This window comes from Helianthus annuus, chromosome 15 (assembly GCF_002127325.2).
Source record: "Helianthus annuus cultivar XRQ/B chromosome 15, HanXRQr2.0-SUNRISE, whole genome shotgun sequence".
Lineage (NCBI taxonomy): Eukaryota > Viridiplantae > Streptophyta > Magnoliopsida > Asterales > Asteraceae > Helianthus > Helianthus annuus.
In genome coordinates, this window is record NC_035447.2 from 60,427,591 (window position 1) to 60,438,270 (window position 10,680).

General features: G+C 36.1%; 1 long non-coding RNA gene across 1 annotated transcript; it reads left to right on the forward strand.

The window, feature by feature from the left end:
* The first annotated feature begins 5,183 nt into the window (after positions 1-5,183).
* On the forward strand, positions 5,184-10,358 carry LOC110872340. Its single transcript, XR_004882161.1, has 9 exons — positions 5,184-5,476; positions 5,933-6,026; positions 6,112-6,203; positions 6,661-6,842; positions 6,941-7,039; positions 7,125-7,265; positions 7,531-7,607; positions 8,307-8,518; positions 9,331-10,358. It is a non-coding gene; the product is annotated as an uncharacterized LOC110872340 (long non-coding RNA).
* Positions 10,359-10,680: the final 322 nt, after the last annotated feature.

The following is a 10,680-nucleotide window of genomic DNA, read 5'->3' on the forward strand; positions in this document are numbered from 1 at the left end:
GCTTTAGCTCGAATTATAAATCGAGCTGAGATTTGAGGCTCGAGCTCGACTCGATTAAAATTCGAGCCAACTCAGTTCGGCTTGATCTAGCTCGAACTAACAAAGAACCGCAAAATTTTACTACTTAAAAAGCCCTAATAATAAATCTTTTCATTGACTAATGGCCATAATTGCAATTTAAATTAACCAAATGGCTAAATATGCAAGTATAAATAGTTAGCTCACTTTGTACATTTTCTTTACATTCTTTTATTAGGGAGATACTCTCTTAGTTTTTGTCTTCTGAGCAATATGGGACAAAAAAATGAAGGATGTAAACCTTATCGAGCCGGCTCACGAGCTCTCGAGCCGAGCCAGGCCAAGCTCGAGCTCGACTCGTCTACAAACGGAGCCGAGCCGAGCTGGCTCGTTTACAACCGAGCCAATTTCGAGCCGAGCTTTTTTCGAGCGAGTTTCGAGCGAGCTGCGAGCCACAAGTTTTTTGAACACCCCTAGTGAGAAGAGGTAAACTTCCACCTAACTAATCATCTATTGTCATCTCAACTCCGCTCTCTAAGTCCTCTCTTCCCCAAAAACATAACGGGTCGTCACCTCTCTTGGGTAGATTTTTTCTTTTTTATAAATTAGAAATAATTAATAAATAAAACATATTTTTAACAAACTAAAAGTACAATAAACTAAAAAAGCATTACATTAAATTAAAAATAATTAAAATTACATTTAATTAAATAAATTAAACTAAATAAAATTACTACTCTTCGTCGGATTCCCTCAATAGCTGGGGTAAAACTAGTCTTCCGAGATGCTCAATGAGATCATGTTTTAGTCTCCAATGTGTATCTTCATCCATAAGCTCGTTTCACACCCTGTTATCGATAGCAGGCTCGACCGGAGGATCCCGAATGTGTACCGGTGCTATCGTGTTTCCGTCGTCTTTTAAAATCATGTTATGTAAAATAATACACGTATACACCACATACCTTGTTTTTTTTTTCCACAGTCCTAACATGCATTGGCCGATTCATTCTACCTCATTTTGACTTCAAAACACCAGATGTCCGTTCCACGTCTTTTTTTACCGCCTCGTGTTGCTTCTTGAACTTCTTTTCATTTACTAGTTAAGGATATGGAAACGATTTGACAAACACGGACCAGGATCCAGCCACCAATCATATTGAATAATTATAATAATTATAACAACCCTCCTAAAATTTTTCTAACACCCTAATATATATTAAAATATTCCAATATGTCCTAAAATACACCCCGTATGCGAAAACAGGGCCCAAATACCTTTATTTTTATAAAATTAAATAAAAACAAGAAAAATAGGTCTCTCGCGGGGCGTGTAAGCCACCCCCTTGACCTTACGCGGGCCGTGACAGCTAGACGGTTAGGCGACACCCTGAGCTGCCACGTGTCACCACGCGTGTCGACCCTATACCGCTGACTAGGCCAAGCTAGGCCCTAAACCCCTACTACGCGGGCCGCGTAGACCTAGGTCTCACCTTACGCGGGCCGCGAGGAGCTGCGAATCAGCTCCTATAAATTGGGAGCTCAGCTTTCAGTTTCAATTCGCACCACGAACAACTTTCTCTCTCAATTTTCTGTAGTTTAAGCTCTATAGCAGGAATAATATCCCTCTAAATATCGAAGTTCTGCTCCGTTGTAAGTATCATAACCCCTGGATACGTATTAGATACTCTGCCCGATTGATCTAGGGTTCCGTAACGACTGTCGTGGTTCTACCCGACGTAGTCGTTGGAATGCCGTCTCGGGAGGATATTACTAATGTTAAAATGGGTTATTATACTAACACGGGTGCATTTGTGTAATTTATAGATTTTCACCAAGAAACCCTTACAGAAAACCTAAGACAGTAATGTGAGTAATCTCCTTTTTGCAAATTGTTTTTACAAAACCTCACACGATTAATTATATATTAAGCAGTTATTGAGTATTTGTAAGGAAACAATTATCGTCGGTATGTTGGGGTTTTGAATACAAAATTTGTTACTGCCTTGCGAGGAGTAACATTTCCACAAGTCGGGTTGACAGTACCGTAGGTGGTAATTGATATGACTTGGAAACAAATGTAATTGCGTGAACACCCTCAATACTGTACAATGGTTTTTACTTAAACTTGATTAAACTGGGATTCACTCATCACTATTTCCCACTGACAAAATATTTTTAAACGCGTTTCAGGTAACAAAATGTGAATGCCAAATAGAAGCCAGCTGGACAGTACTGAAGGCTTGGAAAAGTGGCAATAAAGTTACCTAAAATAAATGGATGTTTTATTAAATAAAATAGGGTTTATCCCTATGGAAACGTGTGTATTTAAACTTGGGATTTCCCATTTGTTTAATATTATAAGAGCGTGGTATTTTACTCTGATAAAATATTTCCTAACTATGGTCCTGATGTAAATTCCGCTGCCAAAACTGACAAACACCAGATACCACCGAAACTGGCCGCGACCGCCCGTTCCCGTGTTGGTTAGGGGACGGGGGTTGCGACAGAAGGTGGTATCAGAGCTAAGCCACTGATTCAGCCACAGAAGTGTTCTGCTGACACCAAAATTCAATCTGTAAGGAAATAAATTACGGAAATACGTGCAAAATTGTATTTTATTGTTATGTGTTATTTGACTATTTGTTAGTTTACAGTATGAGCGACCAAGGACCATCCGACGCGTATCGTCAGTTGTCTGGTTCGCCTAGAAGCGAAGGCGCATCTTCACAGCCTGCCCTCTCAGGATACTCTGCTGATAATGAAGAAGGAATATTCGTGTTTAAGGCTCAATCTGAAGAGCCATTCCCTCAGAAAAAGAGAGGATGGTTCAGTCGGGGAGCACATAAGCGTAGGAAACGAATGAAAAAGTTGCAAGAACAACGAGTGCTAGCAGCAGCTGAAAGAGAAACCGACGCCCACACCCAAGACATGCTTAATAGGAGTTTAGCCAACTTCCACATTTTAGCAACCACAGCAGCCGACCCTAACCTAGAACAACTGATAGCACCCCAACCATTACATACCATGGAAGTAGAAAATAACCCTGAAAATCAAGTTGAAATGCATGATTTTAACCCAGAGGAGATACCTAGGGTACCAACACCTAATTGCTTAGACCCATATTATGACCCGTGGTGGGATGACAATAGGGACTATGTGCAACGTTACCCCATACAAGAAGACATGCCCATGCCGAATCTAGGAGCTTACCCAGGTTTGGACCCTCTAGATCCCTATTACGATAACGATGTATTCATTAAGGAGATTTTAGAGAATCCTTACCCATACCAGGCACCCACCCCCATACCCTGAACCCATGCCCCAGATTCCAAACCCAGTCCTAGAACCTGCACCCCCAATGAGTGCAGAAAATGTACAAGAACTCGGGACATTTGGTGAGGAAATCTTAGAAAGCAGGGAGAGAATGAGACAAGTGGGAGAGCGACTAGTCTGAAAGTACGACGAACGCAATATGGATTTCTGGATGAATCCATATCCGTGAATGTGATGGTAGAGATGGTGATAATAATAATAATATAATATAATAATATATATGTGTGTATGAAAAAAAAACTACGGATGCCTACTACTAGTAGTGTAATTTTAAATTTCAGTTGTATTGTAATTTTAATTTCCAGTTCTGGATTGTAGTAGATGCATATATATATATATATGTATATATATATATTATATTATATATAATAAACATAAAGATTTGGGCTGATGTGGCGTGTTCTTAGGACTTCTCAAAATTCATTTTGGCGGGAAAATGAGCTGGGTTTTTTCCTTCACGCGGATCCTGTTTTGAGCAACCCGAACACCCATGTACTCGGACCCTATATATTATATATTATCACAAGAAACCCTAACAGCCGCATGTTTCCAATCCACCCTTCTTTCAATCCCCACTGTCAATTGCAAAAAGTCTTCTTTGAATCCTCATCAATAATACGAATTCGATCCGTCGACACAGCGACAAATCACAACCTAACTTCTCCCAAACCCTAAATCCCACCATCGCAGTTTTGCTTCATCTGTTCTTCATCGATTCATCTTTGATAATCGAAGGTATGTTGTTAATTTCATTCCACCTATGATTTTTATTGTTAATCTTTTCCTTTTCCTATTCCATTCTTAAGAATCCCATCACAAACCCTAAATTCTCTTCAAAACTTTATGTTTTCTATATCTACACCTTCAATTTGATCACCTTTTTAACTCACTGTATCTAGGGTTTTTTTCATGGCTTCATCCATTTGCTTTCTCTGTCATTTGCAATCAATGATCATATCTCAACACAATTAGTTTGTTATTTATTATTTATTTTTGTTAATTATAGATCCTCGGTTTCTATTGAGGATTGATTATATGAAGTATAATTTTTTAGTACCCGGTAGTCCACAAAATAAGCACTGATTTCAGTTTTGATGATTACTATTGGTATTCTGTTTTATAAACCAATAGTTTTCAATATTCATGCACTTTTTTTGTTTAATATGTTTAGTAACCTAAAGCTCACCGTTTGATTATGTTTAATATGTTAAATTTTATTTTTAAACTGATTTATATTTTGTAGTTTACTTGGGACTTTTTATGCATTATATTGTTAGATTTAGTTAGTTTATTAAAATTGTTGATACCAATTATCTTGCACCTTTTTGAATTAATGCTTCATTATTCAAATATTTTTAACTAATTGTTCAATTGGAATGAATACGTATTAAATGGTTGGCATTTTAATAGGCCCGTTACTATGTATGCCTCATTCTTTCCGTTTGTTCTAAACTTATAATGACTAATATGTTTTTCAATCATTTCATTCAAATTATTTTTCATCAATATGAAAATGAATTTGATGCTCTTTAACGTCTTGCGTTGCCCACTCCAATCTTATCTGGTAATCCCTATCTTTAAACGATTTCGTATTTATCTATTATTCATTTATTTACACTTTGTTTTAACTTAAGATAAAGTATTTACCTTCATTACTGCATCATTCTCTTTGGAGCTCCGATTTTGTTCATATATAGTATAGATTTGAGCTCCGATTTTAGCTTTTGTTCCTATTAGGGTTTTGCTTATCGTAATCTTACTGTGGTTCCACCTGGTCTTGGTATTAGAATTATTATTATATTTTGTATAAAAAAACTAATCAAAGGCAATGGGATGATTAAGATGAGGTGAGTCAGGTGACTTAACACCATTTCATTTAGTTTTGTTTTTTTTAATTTGGTTTAACCCCCAATTTGATTGCCAATCAAACTGGTTAGCATCATAGTTAGCCGATTTAATTGAAGATAGTTCAAAAGTGTTTAAGCAAACTAGCTGTATAGGTGGTATCTAATCTTACCATTTTTGAAATTGTGTGACACTTTACAACTGGGTTACCATTCCCTATCGCAGTTATTCCAAAAAGTTTGGTTCCGGCAACAACTCTATCTAAACAACCGACGTAAAGGTAAGTACTTCACTTTTCTAACTTGAAATTTAGTTACATAAATCTAACGTGCCACTGTCATTAGGTTTTGGTTGGCTATTTGTTGTTTGAATGTGACATATGAAAGACAAATGAATATCGAAGTGATTGATAGTAGTTATAATTGGCGAAGTCAATTCGTTTTCAACAGCATCAGCTTTTGTACAGGCTGCTCCATTTCTAACAGAGTACTCTAGCATGTGTTGGTCAATCAAATGCATCTGGTGGAAACATGTTTTCAAGCACTCCTTCATGCTTTTATTTTCGTTTAGAGAGGATTTTGAAACTAATGGACGTGGAGCATATTTCGATCAATATGGGAAATGATGTAGTCATAATCATAATATGCTTCCATCATGTTATTTACTAGGCACAAGGAAATGAATTCTGAACAATTCCATAACTTATTTTATATCATGTGTTTGTTATAATATGCAGTGGATATAGGTAATGGTATCAATGACAAAAAGCTTTATGTTAAGTGTGCAATGTACATTGATGGTGCTCCATTTTGGCTTCCCATGAAAACCAGGTTGCTATAGCATTCCTTGTATTGTATTTTTTTATTGTTTTAGTACAAAACTTTTATTAATTAATAATGATGAAACTATGTTCAGGCTAGAATTTTCTGGTCCACCCTTTTGCTGGGTGAACGTTTACATTGAGTGCCAGATATGGAGACTTGACTACCAACTCTGAAATTGCAACTGTAAGTTAATAATTAATTGCTAATGTTTTGATTGTTTAAATCTCTTGGTATGAAAAGTTTTCCTTTTAATCTATTTTGTACGACTTTTATGTCATTTGGCTGGTTATCATGTTATTAATTTGATATTCTACTGTAGCTTAGTCAAGCAAATTTTTTTTGAATCGTTCAATTTCTTTTAACGTGTAGGTTTGAGCTGCATCTTCTACTTTTGATCCATTATTTAGAAAGAGAAAAACCTTAAAATAAATTTGCAAATTCACTTGTGTAATCTAACCCAGTTACCTTGCCATAATGATTACGTGAAAGCTGGTGTGTTTGTAACTTTCATCATATTTACTTTTATGTGAATGCCTAGGTAAATAGGTGTGTGGAGATGCTTTAAGAGTTAGTTCATAATATGGCATTTGTACATCCTCTTTTGTTATACCGACTTATCTGTTTTGGTTGCGTTGAATAGGATCATGGGTGGGAATGACAAATTAGTGAAGTTGGTGTAAATAAATGCAAGTTTTGAAGATGGAAGATTGAGCTGTGGTTTCTCAAGTTTCAGAGGAAAAAGGGCAACCATGGAAGACTTCTTTGATGCCAAAACTTGCAAGATCGATGGGCAGACCGTCTGCCTATTTGGGATATTTGACGGTTATATTCTTTTTCGGTTCATATAACAGACATTTTTATTAACAAACAAGAAACTTTTCATCATTTGTTCTGAATACACAATATATATGTTTGTATAGGCCATCGTGGTTCACGTGCAGCCGAGTATTTGAAGCAAAATCGTTTTAACAACCTCATGATGCACCCTCAATTCATGACAAACACTAAAATGGTCCTAAGTGAGTCCCTATTCATGAAAACCATTCCCTATTATTCTGTAGAAAAATATTATAAGTAGTTTGTTAACCTGGAACCGGGTTGCAGGTGAAACTTATTAAGGAACCGACTCAGATTTTTGGAGTTTTAAAAGGATAATTCGAGTGATGATGGTTCTACTATGTCAACTCGAGTAATGAGTTAGTCAAGATTTTCCAAACCGCTAGAGAACTTTGTCAACCGATGGAGGTGCTAGGATTTGCTATTTTTTTACATAGTAGCGTTAAGGAAGTTAGTTATGATAGGCCGCCTGTTGGTGTGATTGGTACTATAATTTATGAAAATAGTCCTCATGCATCTGATTTTGATATAGTGTGTCATTTATTATTTAAATTTCTATGAATTTGGTTGGAATCGAATTAATATACATATTGAAAGTCATGAGTATGGTTTTAAGTTTGATGAAACTAGATGTTATTTTTTTATATGTGTTTTTTTTTTATTTTGTTTGCAGTTCGATATTGATCCAGCCAACCCTTCATGGCTTTTTGTTCTAACGACAAGCATGTGTTTCAATTTCTAGAACGAAAGGTAATGCAATTGTTAGTCACACAAGAATGTCATTCCTAATTTAGTTTTATAAGGGTTTTATAATATTGTTTTTTTTAATTCTAGAACATTAGGACGAGTTGATCAGAACTGCAAAGCATCTAAAAAGGTCCGGTTGATAGGACATATTTTTTAGTCAAGGCAAATTGATCGTGTGTTGCAGACTATCTAAAAAGGTCCGGTTCATAGGACATATTTTTTAGTCAAGGCAATTGATCGTGTGTTGCAGACTATAAATCCTCACAATGTAGAGGTTCGTTAGTGGTCCGTTAACACTTGAAATCCTACCATAAATTTAGTTATTGTTAATACTGATTTTTGTATTAAAGACATCTTATTTGGCTTTTAATAGATGTATTTTGGGTTATTTGGTGGTTTGGGAATTTCTCAAAATGTTCTATATCAATAGAAGCATTATGTAAGTCATGGTTAATGGATTTATAGGATACTGAAAATAGTTTAAGTACCCAGGTTTTCTGGAGGTGTAATGATACAAATACATATTTGAATAGTTAAGCACTTCTATAGTCCATATCCAGTTGTAAAAGTTTTTATTGATGTTTATTTTCAGTAAAACTAATGTACATTAGCTTCATAAAATAAGTTAATTTGTGTGGATATGGTATGTATAGATTAATAATTATATGCTCAGCATAACATTTTATAAATTCTATAATGCAGAAAGTGTGCATTAGCTATCGGTGTGCTACAATTAGAAAGGCATCCGGTTATGCCAGAGGTGCCTGTTGCTTCATTTACTGGCGAAGAATCGAACGCGAAGACTGTGAATGAACCGATTGTGGATCCTGATGCACTATCGTTTGGGTTTTTGGGCCAGATCCCTAGAAACTTTAGTTTGTCACACTTAACGGCTGATTTCAACATCAGTTCAGGTTCTCTCTCAGTGATATTTGTACATAAAAATTTACTCTTTGTTACTAGAGGTGGGAAAATGGACGAGTCGGGTAATGGGTTAAAATGGGTCTGGTCTGATTGGTTGGTATTAGAAAAGAGTAAAATGTGGTCATGCGGAAAACATTATTTACGTTTGCCAAAAATGGCAGGTTCCATCCTTTATGTTTAAAACTTGCCGATTACATCCGCTACGTTTATATTTTGTTACCGAGTTAGTCCTTTAGCACTAACTGAGTTTGTTCTAACAATTAAATCCCCTCACATGCCAAAAGTGTGAGGGTATATTTGTCAGTTTCTCTCCAATTATTATAAAACCAACATCAGCATTCAAACCACAATCTTATGGTATTCGCTTTGTTATTATTACCGTGGGTTGAATACTGTTGGTTTTATAGGAATTGAAGAGGAATTGACAAATATACCCTCACATGTTTGGCATGTGAGGGAATTTAATTGTTAAAATAAACTCAGTTAGTGATAAAGGACTAACTCGGTAACAAAAAATAAATAAACTTAAAGAATGTATTTGGCAAGTTCTAAAGATAAAGGACGGAACCTGCAATTTTGGCAAGCGTAAAGGATGTTTTCTGAAATTTACTCTTAAAAAATGTACAATTAGTTTTAGATATATGGTAAGAGGGAAAGTGGCACAAAGTTTATGGATATGATTGTTACTATTATCATAATCGGTTTCATTATATATAAAAAGAGTAAAATGCCATATGCGTCCCTGAGGTTTGGATTTGCTATTTGTTTACATAGTAGCATTAATGTGATTCTGTTGAAGAAGAATGGCTGGAATCGAAGTATGCAAAAGTGGCTTTATGGGGAGGTGACGAATTGGGCTCGTAACTGTGCTCGTAAGCTTTGGTTCAGTCCTACCGGGTCCAGAAAACGATATTCCCTGTGTAACAAGTACTGGCAGTCTACTAGAATGAGTATGGTATCTGTTTTTTTGGCTTTGTGTTTGTTGGTTTGCTCATGGATTCCCCGAGTTTGGATTCCGGTTATGCTATCCCGTGTTTGGCTTCCGTTTTCTGGATTAAAGCATTGGATACAAAATTGCAAAGAGGTAGTGCTGCTGATTAAGCTTTGTAATGGCTTGATGCTGCGAATTCTTTTTCTGTTGTGGGCTTCCAAATATGATACAGTTCAGAGCTGGTGGCATCAGCCTGTGCTTTTATTTTGGACCAACGGGAACAGCAGGTTCTTCTGCAAATATAGGGGCATATCGGTCATTGTCCAGCTGTACAAAGCCAAGAAATACTGCTTTACCAACGTATGTAATGCTGTCAGGGTTTTAGAATGGATGCTGAAGACTAAAAGTTGGGTTGATGAGCATCTGGGTTTGTGGTCCGGGTCTGTGATCATCTCGATCTGGGCTTTGAGCTCCATGTTTAACTTACGTATTAACTTTGCGTCAGAATTAACTTGGCATCCGAGGTTATGGTCCGGGTTTGTAGTCCAGCACCAGCTCCGGGTTCGTTGCCAAGGTCCAGGTTTGTCTGTCAGCTTCAACGTTTATTTTGGTTATCCGGGGTTTGTTTGTCAACTTCCGGGTTTGTTCGGGGATTATTCTGGCATACAGGCCCTTCTATGCTCCTGCTCCTCCATTATAAGCTGGATTTGAGGGCCCTGCTTTGGTTAGAGGTTTGGTTATAATGACTGATTTGGGCTGTAATTATTTCATCTACAATATATTCTTGGTGAAAAGAAAAAAAAATAATAAATAATTAACTAGATGTCCAGCTTGCTAATGAGCTGTAATTATTTCATCTACAACATTAAGGCACCCTAAGGCGACTATGATACAATCAACAGTGCATGCATTTTTGTTGTTTAAATGGTAGTGAAAGCATAATTATAACATTTTAATGTCAAAATTGATTTTGAATTAGAAATAAAAATTGGATTTGAGTTTGAAAGCTAAAATTCAGGTTGATTAGAAAAACCTAGATTATGATATATACTAAATAAAAAATTAGTATATGTAATATCACTAGGTTTTCACCCGGGATTGCTTCCTGGCTCAAGAAATTTATTGTAACGTAGATAACCTAAATAATCTCAAATGTAATGATACAACAGTCTCACGAATTAACATAGAAACAATATACATGGATTAAAAGTTGTTTTTTAA